This window comes from Sus scrofa, chromosome 14 (genome assembly GCF_054392235.1).
Source record: "Sus scrofa isolate SSC_HxYL_T2T_F1_AM1 chromosome 14, Sscrofa_HxYL_maternal_Yorkshire_Landrace_v2.0, whole genome shotgun sequence".
In the NCBI taxonomy this organism is placed as follows: domain Eukaryota; kingdom Metazoa; phylum Chordata; class Mammalia; order Artiodactyla; family Suidae; genus Sus; species Sus scrofa.
The window spans coordinates 11,623,489-11,636,246 of NC_139396.1; positions in this window are offsets into that span (position 1 = coordinate 11,623,489).

Consider the following 12,758-nt stretch of genomic DNA (forward strand, 5'->3'; position numbering starts at 1 on the left):
CGACTTCACTTGGAAAGACATTTGTGTTATCCTTAGCTGTTTTCTGTCCCCTGAAGAAAGGGAATGAATTTGTCTGGCAGCCCAAGCCCATGCAGACACCTTACATACCAAGATCCTGCTAACAGTCCTGTTGGAACTCTAGCTATCCCTTGTGTGGATCCTAATTGGAACTATCAGATAGACTCCCAGGACAGAGGCTCGAGAGGCCACCTTAACTCTTGCCTAATAGAAAGAATGAAGTCCTCATTAAAAATAGTTACTTAGGATAAAATTAGAGAAATAATACAGGAACCCCAAGAAAATCCAGCCATTTTTATGTCAAGGCTTATAGTATACTACCCTAAGTATCCTACCCTAAATCTAGAAAGTCAAGAGAGATAAATTCATTTGCATATGCATTTCACCTCCCAATCAGCACAAGATATTAAAAAAATATGTGGAAACTAGAGGACGGTCTTTTGTTCCCACCAAGGGATCTCATTAAAGCTGCCTTTAATGGTCTTTAATAATGCCGAGGAAGAACATAAGGCCCCTAAACTAATGAAGTCCATGACTGAATATCAGCTCCTTGCTTCTGCCATATAGGGAAATCCTCAAAAACAAACCATGGACCCCCTGAGGCATACAAACTTACAGAACAACCTCCCCTCCCAGGGCCTATTTCAAAGGTGGCTTAGAGGGGCATTGGGCAAATGAATGCCATAACCCAAAACCCTGCCAGGCCCTTCTCCAAAATTCAGTCAGAATGGACATTGGAAAGTGGACTGTGGGAAGCCAGGACAGCCCACCATCTCCTCCACAAAACCTACCTTGGAGACCATCAACATGAACAACCTGTTGGGCCTGGCCATGGAGGATGGGTGGGGCCTGAGGCCACCAGGCCCCAGCTTCCTACCACCACTCTGGAGCCTCAGGGAACTCTGGCTGGAGCAGATAAGATTATTTTGTTCTTATTGGACTTGGGGGCATTATACTCGGTATTACCTATTTTACAGGGTCTTACCTACACCTCCCCTACTTCTATCATGGGGGTAAAGTGGTTGCCCACTACACCCCAACAGACTGGACCTTTACTTTGCACACTTGTAAACACCACTTTCTGCCACCTAATTCCTAGGTATTCCCACATGTGCTATGCTTATAATAGGGATGAATATTTTGACTAAGTTCCAGGGATACATTGAATTTCCTATACAACCAAACACAAACTTCCTATATCTGGGCCAGTCAGATTTGGGGCCCACTCCCCCAGTCATTCCCACCTCCCCTCGGATGTCAATCCCATTGTTTGAGACACCCATATACCCTCCATTGCTAGACATCATTCTCCAATTCTCATAAGACTAAATGATCTTCCTAAATTTCCTATCCAATCTCAATATCCTATTAGCCTAGAAGCACAGAGAGAATGAAAGCCTATAATTCAGCTTCTCCTCAAGGCCAACGTCCTCAAACCTATTCACTTTCTGTTCAATATTCCTATCCTTCCTGTAAAAAATCTAGACAGATGCTTCCGATTAGTTCAGGATCTTGGCCTCATCAATCTGGTACTCCTTCCCATTAACACAGTGGTCCCAAATCCCTATACTCTTCTGTCTTGTATACCTCTTAACACTCCTAATTTCTCAGTTCTTGACTTAAAGATGCCCTTTTTACCCTTCCTCTACACCCTTCATGCCAGGAATTATTTCCATTCACATGGACTGACCACAATATTCTTTCAGACCCTCAGTTAACCTGGACAGTCCTTCCTCAGGGTTTTAGAGACAGCCCACATTTCTTTGGCTAACCCTCAGCCACAGATCATAACCACTCAGGGCACTGGAGGGCCAACTCACCCACCAGTGGAGCAGACCCATCAGCCACAACTGGGGCCATTTAATTTCTGGGCTCCTCCTGAGATGGAGAACTGGCCAGAGGGCCCTGACCAGGTAGAGGGAAAAGACACTTTGTTGGCCCTTTGTCTCTCCCTTTCCCATTTTTCTTTCTTTTTTTAATTAATTAATTTTTTAAATTTTTTCTTCCACTGTACAGCACGGGGAGCAAGTTACTCTTACATGTATACAATTTTTTGCCACCCTTGGTTCTGTTGCAATATGAGTATCTAGACATAGTTCTCAATGCTACTCAGCAGGATCTGCTTGTAAATCTGTTCTAAGTTGTATCTGATAACCCCAAGCTCCTGATCCCTCCCACTCCCTCCCTCTCGCATCAAGCAGCCCCACAAGTCTATTCTCCAAGTCCATGATTCTCTTTTCTGTGGAGATGTTCATTTGTGCTGGATATTAGATTCCAGTTATACGTGATATCATATGGTATTTGTCTTTGTCTTTCTGGCTCATTTCACTCAGTATGAATCTCTAGTTCCATCCATGTTGCTGCAAATGGCATTATGTCATTCTTTTTTATGGCTGAGTAGTATTCTATTGTGTATATATACCACCTCTTCCAAATCCAATCATCTGTTGATGAACATGTGGGTTGTTTCCATATCCTGACTATTGTGAATAGTGCTGCAATGAGCATGCGGGTGCATGTGTCTCTTTTAAGTAGAGTTTTGTCCGATCATATGCACAAGAGTGGGATTGTAGGGTCATATGGAAATTCTATGTATAGATTTCTAAGGTATCTCCAAACTGTTCTCCATAGAGGCTGTACCAGTTTCCATTCCCACCAACAGGGCGGGAGGGTTCCCTTTTCTCCACAGCCCTTCCAGCACTTGTTATTTGTGGACTTATGAATGATGGCCATTCTGATTGGTGTGAGGTGGTATCTCATGGTAGTTTTGATTTGCATTTCTCTTCTAATCAGCGATGTTGAGCATTTTTTCAAGTGTTTGTTGGCCATCTGTATATCTTCTTTGGAGAAATGTCTATTCAGGTCTTTTGCCCATTTTTCCATTGATTGAATGCCTTTTTTTGCTGTTGGGTTGTATATGTTGTTTATATATTCTAGAGATTAAGCCCTTGTCAGTTGCATCATTTGAAACTATTTTCTCCCATTCTGTAAGTTGTCTTTTTGTTTTCTTTTGGGTTTCCTTTGCTGTGCAAAAGCTTTTCAGTTTGATTAGGTCCCATGGGTTTATTTTTGCTCTAATTTCTATTGCTTTGGGAGACTGACCTGAGAAAATATTCATGATGTGGATGTCAGAGAGTGTTTTGCCTGTGTTTTCTTCTAGGAGATTGATGGTGTCCTGTCTCATATGTAAGTCTTTTAGCCACTTGGAGTTTATTTTTGTGCATGGTGTGAGGGTGTGTTCTAGTGTCATTGCTTTGCATGCAGCTGTCCAGGTTTCCCAGCAATGCTTGCTGAATAGACTTTCTTGTTCCCATTTTATGTTCTTGCCTCCCTTGTCAAAGATTAATTGACCATAGGTGTCAGGGTTTATTTCCGGGTTCTCTCTTCTGTTGCATTGGTCTGTCTGTCTGTTTTGATACCAGTACCACACTGTTTTGGTGACTGTGGCTTTGTAGTATTTCTTGAAGTCTGGGAGAGTTATGCCTCCTGCTCGGTTTTTGTTTCTCAGGATTGCATTGGCGATTCTGGGTCTTTTGTGGTTCGATATAAATGTTTGGATTGTTTGTTCTAGTTCTGTGAAAAACGTCATGGGTCATTTGATAGGGATTGCATTGAATCTGTAGATTGCTTTGGGTAGTATGGCCATTTTTACAATATTGATTCTTCCAATCCTTGAACATGGAATATCTTTCCATTTCTTTACATCTTCTTTGATTAAAGTTTTATAGTTCTTGGCATATAAGGTAAAGGTACCTCCTTGGTCAGGTGTATTCCGAGGTATTTGATTTTGTGAGGTGCAATTTTAAAAGGTATCGTATTTTTGGATTCCTTTTCTAATATTTCATTGCTGGTATACAGAAATGCGACTGACTTCTGACTGTTAATCTTATATCCTGCTACTTGACTGAATTTATTAATCAGTTCCAGTAGTTTTTGGGTTGAGTCCTTAAGGTTTTCTATGTAAAGTATCATGTCGTCTGCATACAGTGACAGTTTGATCTCTTCTCTTCCGATATGGATGCCTTTTATTTCTTTTGTTTGTCGAATTGCTGTGGCCAGGACTTCCAAAACTATGTTGAAGAGCAGTGCTGAGAGTAGGCATCCCTGTCTTGTTCCAGATTTGCGTGAGAAGGCTTTCAGTTTTTCCCCATTGAGTATTATATTTGCTGTGGGTTTATCATAAGTGGCTTTGATTATGTTCAGGAATGCTCCCTTGATACCTACCAATGGACAGATCCTCTAGACAGAAAACCAATAAAGCAACAGAGATCCTGAAGGAAACAATAGAAGTTAGATTTAATTGATATCTTCAGGACACTACATCCAAAAGAATCAGAATACACATTCTTGTCAACAACACATGGAGCCTTCTCAAGAATTGACCACATATTGGGACACAAAGCTAACCTCAATAAATTTAGGAGCATAGAAATTATCTCAAGTATCTTCTCTGACCACAATGCCATGAAACTAGAAATCAACCACAGGAAAAGAAATGAGAAAAAACCTACTACATGGAGACTAAACAACATGCTACTAAAAAACCAATGGGTCAATGAGGAAATCAAGAAGGAAATTAAAAATACCTTGAGACAAATGATAATGAAGACACAACCTCTCAAAATCTATGGGATGCCACAAAAGCAGTGCTCAGAGGGAAATTTATAGTGATACGGGCCTTTCTCAAAAAAGAAGATCCCAAAAAATTGACAGCTTAAACTTCCATCTAAGCAAATTAGAAAAAGAACAAAAAACACCCAAAGTCAACAGAAGGAAGGAAATTATAAAGATCAAAGAAGAATTCAATAAAGTAGAAATTCAAAAAAAAGTAGAGAAAATTAATAAAACCAAGAGCTGTTTCTTTGAAAAGGTAAACAAAATTGACACACCCCTGGGCAGACTCACTAAAAAGAGGAGAGAAAGAACTCAAATATAATTAAAAATGAAAAAGGAGAAATCACAACAGATACTGCAGTAATACAAAAAAACCATACGAAAATACTATGAACAACTCTATGCCAACAAATTTGACAATCTGGAAGAAATGGTCAATTTTCTAGACTCTTACAGCCTGCCAACACTGAATCAAGAAGAAACAGACCAACTGAACAGACCAATCACTAGAAATGAAATTGAAGAAGTCATAAAAACACTCCCTACAAATAAAAGTCCAGGGCCATCTGGCTTCACAGGCGAATACTATCAAACATATAAAGAGGATCTAGTGCCCATCCTCCTTAAAGTCTTTCAAAAGGTTGAAGAAGAAGGAATACTCCCACCATTCTACGATGACATAATCACCCGAATTCCAAAACCAGACAGAGATAACACCAAAAAAGAAAACTATCGGGCCAATGTCTTTGATGAATATAGATGCAAAATTTCTCAACAAAATCTTAGCCAGCTGAATCCAACAACATATCCAAAAATTACACACCATGACCAGGTAGGGTTCATCCCAGGTTCACAAGGATGGTTCAACATATGCAAATCAATCAACATCATACACCACATTAACAGAAGTCAAAAATCATATGATCATCTCCATAGATGCAGAAAAAGCATTTGACAAAGTCCAACATCCATTCCTGATCAAGACCCTCTGTTTCTTTTTTGAAATAAATTCTATGTCTTTGTCTATATTCTTCGTTTATTCATTCACCACCTTCCACCTTGCTGACTTCCTTTTGTTAATTATGTGTGTTCTTCTTTTGCTATTTCAGAATACCTAAGGCAGTTGTTTAAAATGTTCATCTAGGAGTTCCTGTTGTGGCTCAGTTGTTAACAAATCTGACTAGGAACCATGAGGTTACGGGTTTGATCCCTGGCTTTGCTCAGGGATTAAGGATCCAGCATTGCTGTGATCTCTGGTGTAGGTTGCAGATGTGGCTTGGATCCTGCATTGCTATGGCTCTGGAATAGGCCAGTGGCTATAGCTCCGATTAGACCCCTAGACTGGGAATCTCCATATGCCATGGGACCAGCCCTAGAAAAGGCAAAAAGACAAAAGAAAAAAAGAACAAAAAGTTCATCTAGCCACTGTGAAGCCTATGTTTCTTTATGCTCATTTGCTTCAGATTTATTAATGTTCCTTTGAATGAGCCACATCTACCTTTTTATTTCTATATTTTGTGAGCATTTATCAAAAGTTGCATATGCAGGAGTTCCCGTCGTGGCGCAGTGGTTAACGAATCCGACTAGGAACCATGAGGTTGCGGGTTCGGTCCCTGCCCTTGCTCAGTGGGTTAAGGATCCGGCGTTGCCGTGAGCTGTGGTGTAGGTTGCAGACGCGGCTCGGATCCCGCATTGCTGTGGCTCTGGTGTAGGCCGGTGGCTAAAGCTCCGATTCGACCCCTAGCCTGGGAACCTCCATATGCTGCGGGAGCGGCCCAAAGAAGTGGCAAAAAGACAAAAAAAATAAAAAATAAAAAAATAAAAAAAATTAAAAAAAGTTGCATATGCAGGAAAAAAAAACAAAAAACAAAAAAACAAACACCACGTTACCCAGTCTTGTATCTTGGATATGTGCAAATGAAGACCTTTACTAAACAGACCAGTGCTCTCAGGTCTTTTCTGAGGATGTGCCTTCACTGGGAGTGTGTGTGTGCTTCCCCAGCGCCTTAATCCTCTCCCCCACACACAGTTGCTTTTAAGTATTTAATTTCCCTAAAAACCTCACCTTTGTCTTCTTGGCCCTTACATGTTTTATTGCATTCTTCTGTCAGTCATCTCTGACCTCCACATGTGTGCAGGTCTACAGTTGCCATGAACTTCTCCTGTGCCATTGAATCCATCATCATTTTACTGATATGTAAAATGTCCCACCATCCCTATCTCAACTTCAAATCATGTGAGACAGAAATCAGATTCTGGAGACAGTGCCTGGCCTGCCAAACCCTGCAATCAAATTGCACTCTTGTGTTTCTCCCAATGGAGGACCAGTGGTTGGGTCCTCTACTGCACCATATTCATTCACAATGGGTGAGGAATAGAGGAGGCAGAATATCATGGAATTTGCTATCATTTTGAGTGTGACCCTTTCTCAATTGGCTATTCACTTGATTGCTTCAGATTACTCTTTGTCTTCTAGAGCTTCCACAAAGCTATTCTTACCTGATTGTTTCCTTGATATTTTCATGGGGTTAAAGACCTGGAGCCTCCTAATCTGCCATCTTGCCTATACCACTCCTCTCCTTCATTTTTGAAAGGTAGTTTTATCAGATACAGAATTCATGGTTCATAGTTCTTCTTTTTCGTTCCGTAAATATGAAAATCTACTAGGCTTTTTCCTTGATGCTTTCAAAATTCTCTTTGTCATGTGTTTTGTCAATTAACTATAGTATCTGTGTAGACCTGTAGTTTATCTTGTTGGAGTTCATTGAGTTTCTTGGATGTATACATTCATGTATTTCATCATATTTGAGAAGTTGGGGCATTTTTCTCCCAATATTTTCCCTGACTTCTGATTCCCTTTTCTGGGTGTAATTCCTATTATATGTATCATGTGGATTCCTATTATATGTATGTTGGCCTACTTAATGGTGTCCTATATGTCTGTTACATTCTGCTCAATATTGTCCATTCTTGCCTCTCTCCACTCCTCAGAGTGGATAGTCTCAGTCAGTTCTTCTTCAAATAGGCCAATTCATTATTCTGCCAGCTCAAATCTGTTAGTAATTCCCCCAATGCCTTTTTCATTTCCAGCTGTACTTTTCAACACTAGAATATACATTTGATTCCTTTTTGTAATTTCTGTCTCTCTATTAGCATTCTCCATTTGGTTAGGCACCAGTTTCCTGAGTTTTTTTAGTTCTTGGTCCCAAATTTCACTTTGTACTATGGGAATATATAAGAGAGTGACTAAAAGTCCTTGTAATGCCTCACCACATGAATCATATTTCCTTTTTTAATTTCCATACCTCATAATTCTTTGTTGAAACCTTTTGTGTTAAAAAATGTAAGGAGACATTGTAGAAATCAGATTCTCCCTTCTCATCATGATTTGATGTTAATGCTGTTTGTCTGGTTGTTGTTGGTGGTGGTATGGCTCCTGTTTCTTCAAGTCTAGCTTGCATTTGGGAAGATGTAATGGTTGTTACTGGTTGGAAGTTTTCTGATATGAGATGCCTCTACTGCTTTTGGGAATTGATTGCAAATTAATATAAAGGGTTACTTTGAGGATATATTCTCATGTTCCATTCTACGAACATTTAAGATTCAAATATTTAACAAAGAGTATTAAATACATGGTGACCTAGGACTTTTCCTTTTAAAAGTATTTGATTGGGAGTTCCCCTCATGGCTCAGTAGAAATGAATCTGACCAGCATCCATGAGGACACAGGTTCAGCCCCTGGCCTTGCCCAGCAGGTGAAGGATTCAGCATTTCCATGAGCTGTGGTGTAGGTCACAGGTGTGGCTCAGAGCTGGCATTGCTGTAGCTGTAGTGGAGGCCAGCAGCTAGAGCTCTGATTCTACCCCTATCCAGGGAACCTCCATATGCTACAGGTTTGGCCCTAAAAAAACACAAACAAAAACAAAAACACAGTGTTTGTTTGGAAGTATCCAATGGTGATATATTTTTAAAATGTATCCTATATGGTTATTTCCCCCAACACACTTTTTTCTCCCAATGTACAGCATGGGGACCCAGTTACACATACATATATACATAATTTTTCTCCCATTGTAAGTATCTAGACATAGTTCTCAGTGCTACACAGCAGGATCTCATTGTTAATCCATTCCAAGAGCAATAGTTTAAACTTAAGCATCAGATCACCTCATACTCCCAATCCCTCCCACTCCCTCCCCCTCCCCCCAGGCAACCACAAGACTATTCTCCAAGTCCATGAATTTCTTTTCTGTGGAAAGGTTCATTTGTGCTGTATATTAGATACCAGATGTGAGTGATATCATATGGCATTTGTCTTTCTCTTATTTCACTCAGGATGAGAGCCTCTAGTTCCATTCATGTTGCTGAAAATGGCATTATTTCATTCTCTTTTATATCCGAATAGGACTCCATTGTGTATATATACCACATCTTCCTTATCCACTTATCTGTTGATGGACATTTGGGATGTTTCCTTGTCTTGGCTATTGTAAATAGAGCTGCAGTGAACATGTGGGTGCATGTGTCTTTTTGAAGGAACATTTTGTCCAAATATATGCCCGTGAGTGGAATTGCTGGATCATATGGTAGTTCTATGAATAGATTTCTAAGGTACTTCCATACAGTTCTCCATAGTGGCTGTACCAGTTTCCATTCCCACCAACAGTGCAGGAGGGTTCCGTTTTCTCCACACCTGCTCCAGCAATTGTTATTTGTGGACTGATGAATGATGGCCATTCTGATTGGTGTGATGTGGTATCTCATGGTAGTTTTGGTTTGCTTTTCTCTAATAATCAGTGATGAGTGGTGTTGATCATTTTTTCATGTGCTTGTTGGCCTTCTGTATATCTTCCTTGGAGATATTTTGAATAAATACACACACACTCACACACACACACACACAAACACACACACACACACACACACACACAGCCACACCATACCTTGGGCTGTCGGTGACTGCTGTATCATATGACAGGTGTACATTTATTTTCTGAGGAACTTCCACACCGTTTTCCTTAGCGGTTGTACCAATTTACATTCCCACCAACATGATAGGAGGGTTGTCTTTCCTTATTTGTAGACTTTTTGATGATGGCTATTCTGACTGGTGTGAGGTGAGACCTCATGGTAGTTTTTATGTGCATTTCTCCCATAATTATTTACACTTAGCATCTTTTCATGTGCTTTTTGGAAATCATTCTGTCTTTGGAGGAATGTGTATTTAGGTCTTCTGCCCATTTTTCAATGGATTGTTTATTTTTTAACCTGAACTATATGAACCATTTTTATATTTTGGAGGTGAATACCTTGTCAATTGCTTCATTTTCAAGTACTTTCTCTCATTGTGTGGGTTGTTTTTCATTTCTTTATGGATTCCGTTGCTGTGTATAAGCTTTTGAGTTTATAGGTCCATTTTTTTTTCCTTTTAGGGCATGGTGGCATATGTAAGTTCCCAGGCTAGGGGTGGAATTGGAGCTGCAACTGCAAGCCTACAGCACAGAAACAGCAAAGTGGGATCCGAGCCTCATCTGTGACCTATACCACAGATGCTTAATTCACTAAGTGAGGCCAGAGATCAAACCTGTGTCCTCATGAATACTAGTCAGTTTCATAACAGGCTGTGCCAAAAGGGCGATTCCCAATTTCTTCATTTTTGTTTTCTTTTTCATTATTCTAGAGGGGGCATCAAAAAGGGTTTGCTGCCATACTTATCGAAGAGTGATCTGCCTGTTTTCCTCCAAGAACTTTGATGTAAGTTTCTGGCCTTTCATTTTGGTCTTTAACCCATTTTGATTTTGTTTTTGTGCAGCAAAGTGTTGTATTGCTTGTACTCTTGATAAAGAATGACCCACCAGGAAATGGAGTTTCAAGGTGCAGACCTTGCTATTTTAAATAGTCTGGATGGGGTAAGTATGAGAGAATATCAATTTGTTCTAGGCAAGAGAATTAGGGATCTAGGAGTTCCCACTGTGGCACAGTGGAAGTCAACAAACCCCTAGTCTGGGAATTTCCATATGTCATGTGTGCAGCCTTAAGAAAGGGAAAGAAGAAAGAGAGAAAAGAAGAAAGAAAAGAAAAATTAGAGCTCTTTAATACAAGGTGATAAAGGTGTGATTGAACAGATACCTACTTATGTTAGGACATAAACTATCGGATAAAGAGAAATGTAGAAAAAGATCTAGAATTTTAATATAGCTTTGTAATATTTTCCTACTTTCTATGCTATCTTCAAAGTCTAGGATGACTTCAGACTTAGGGACCAATCTGCCTAACACATGGAAGAATGAAATATAGTTTTATCAAAAGAACATTCTGTAACTGAAGATTGCAGTCTGTATTTACTCAAGAGTAATGACTTGCAATAATAACAGCTAACATTATATGACACATCCTGCTTGCTGGACACGAATCAAAGCACTTTACCTTTATTAACATATGTTAGTCTCACAGCATCCCTTGGAGATGGATGCCATTACTGCAACACTCTTACTCCATTTAAAGTTCTGTAAACAGCGTTGCAGAGAAGTTAAGTAACTTTCCCTTAAGCCATAGTTAAATAAGCCAGGATTTGAAGCCTACGTGTCTGGCTGCAGTTTCCATGCTTTCCAAACTTAACCTACACCACTTCATATAACCCAAAGTGAAAAGGTTACAGAGTAGCTACAACCATATTTACAGGGCCTAGGATGAGGCTGCCCAGCCCTTCTTAAGCAAATAGCTGGTATTTTTCAGAATTGCCCCATGGCAATTGGCTCAAGGGAAGAAGGGAAAGATCATAGAGACCAGCTGATAGATGCACAGGGTTAACCAGCTTCAAAGGGTTTAGCGAAACGTTGATGTTCTTCACATGTGGAATGTACCAAAGTACAAACTGGAATCCTGCACATGAGTTTAACTCAGGTCACATCTGGCCTGGATGGATGAGGATGCTGATGATTTTGGAGAGATGGCAGAGAGTGATGGCTTGAAGTGAGATCTTAATTCTCTGCTCAGGAATGGAAGCTGGGAAGCCTGGATGAAACAGGAATATTAGCCACTCGACGAGCTGGGGACTACCAACTGAATTGCCTTGATTCTCACCCCTGTTGAAGGCAAGAATATTTAAAGCCAGCAAAGTCTGTGAAATCAGGTACAGAGTTTATTGTTAGAAACACAGTACACTTAGCTATGTTGTCTGTTTGTCTAAGGCAGAGGCAAAGCAGTAGGATACACACAAAGGAGGAGTGAGAATGCAATCATCCCCATCATTGAGGAGTGTCCCAGAGAAGTGATTTAAAACATTTAGGGAAGTTCATCTGGGTCTTTGTTTCCCATTGGCCAAAGTTCTTATTTCACTTTTCACACCTGATCAGACCCAGGCCCTCCCCAATATGCGTGCACATCTTTGGGTCAAGATGGATTCCTCACTGGCAGTAACATAGCCTAAGTTTTTATTGGCTGGTGACCCCTCCCTTTCTGACCCAGAGGAGTCTTTCTGTGCATGTGAAGTTGGTTCTCCTTCGCCCTAAGGATAGGAAGTGTGTGACCTCTTTATCTTTGACCCAAGCAGGGCTTAGGCCCTAAATGCCCATGATGTGTTCATTGCTTTAAGTGTCCAAAAAGGCCAATTCCACTTCTTTAACTTGTTCTTGCATTTTTATCTTCAGGTGTAAATAGGTGGCTGATAGGAAATGTTTATGCTCGATCCCATCTATCTCCTGACTCACGGAGAGGCTGATTTGGGAGGAAAGTGTCCTCCATACTCCCAGAGAGACACTGTGAATTCCCCTGTAAGGGATATGAGGCTTTATTATCTTCCCTCAGTAGAGCATTGGCATGAATCTACAAAGGCATAAGGCCATTGTCCTTAGTTACTATCCTCTTAGTTATTATTACCCAGGACTAAAGGATGACCTGGCCAGTGTCTGCACTTCATGGACAGTTACTGCTGAAGCACACCAGAGTTTAGGAATACTCCATACAACATACCCATGGAGTCATCCTTGCTTGTGTGCTAAAAGGTGATCCATTTCTAGAATTGCATGTGTTTCTTAGGACTCTTCTCATACCCAGTGCATTAGAACAAGATCACCAGAAGTGAATCTTAGATGGGGACACTTGGGAAAATCCTTGAAAATGTGCTC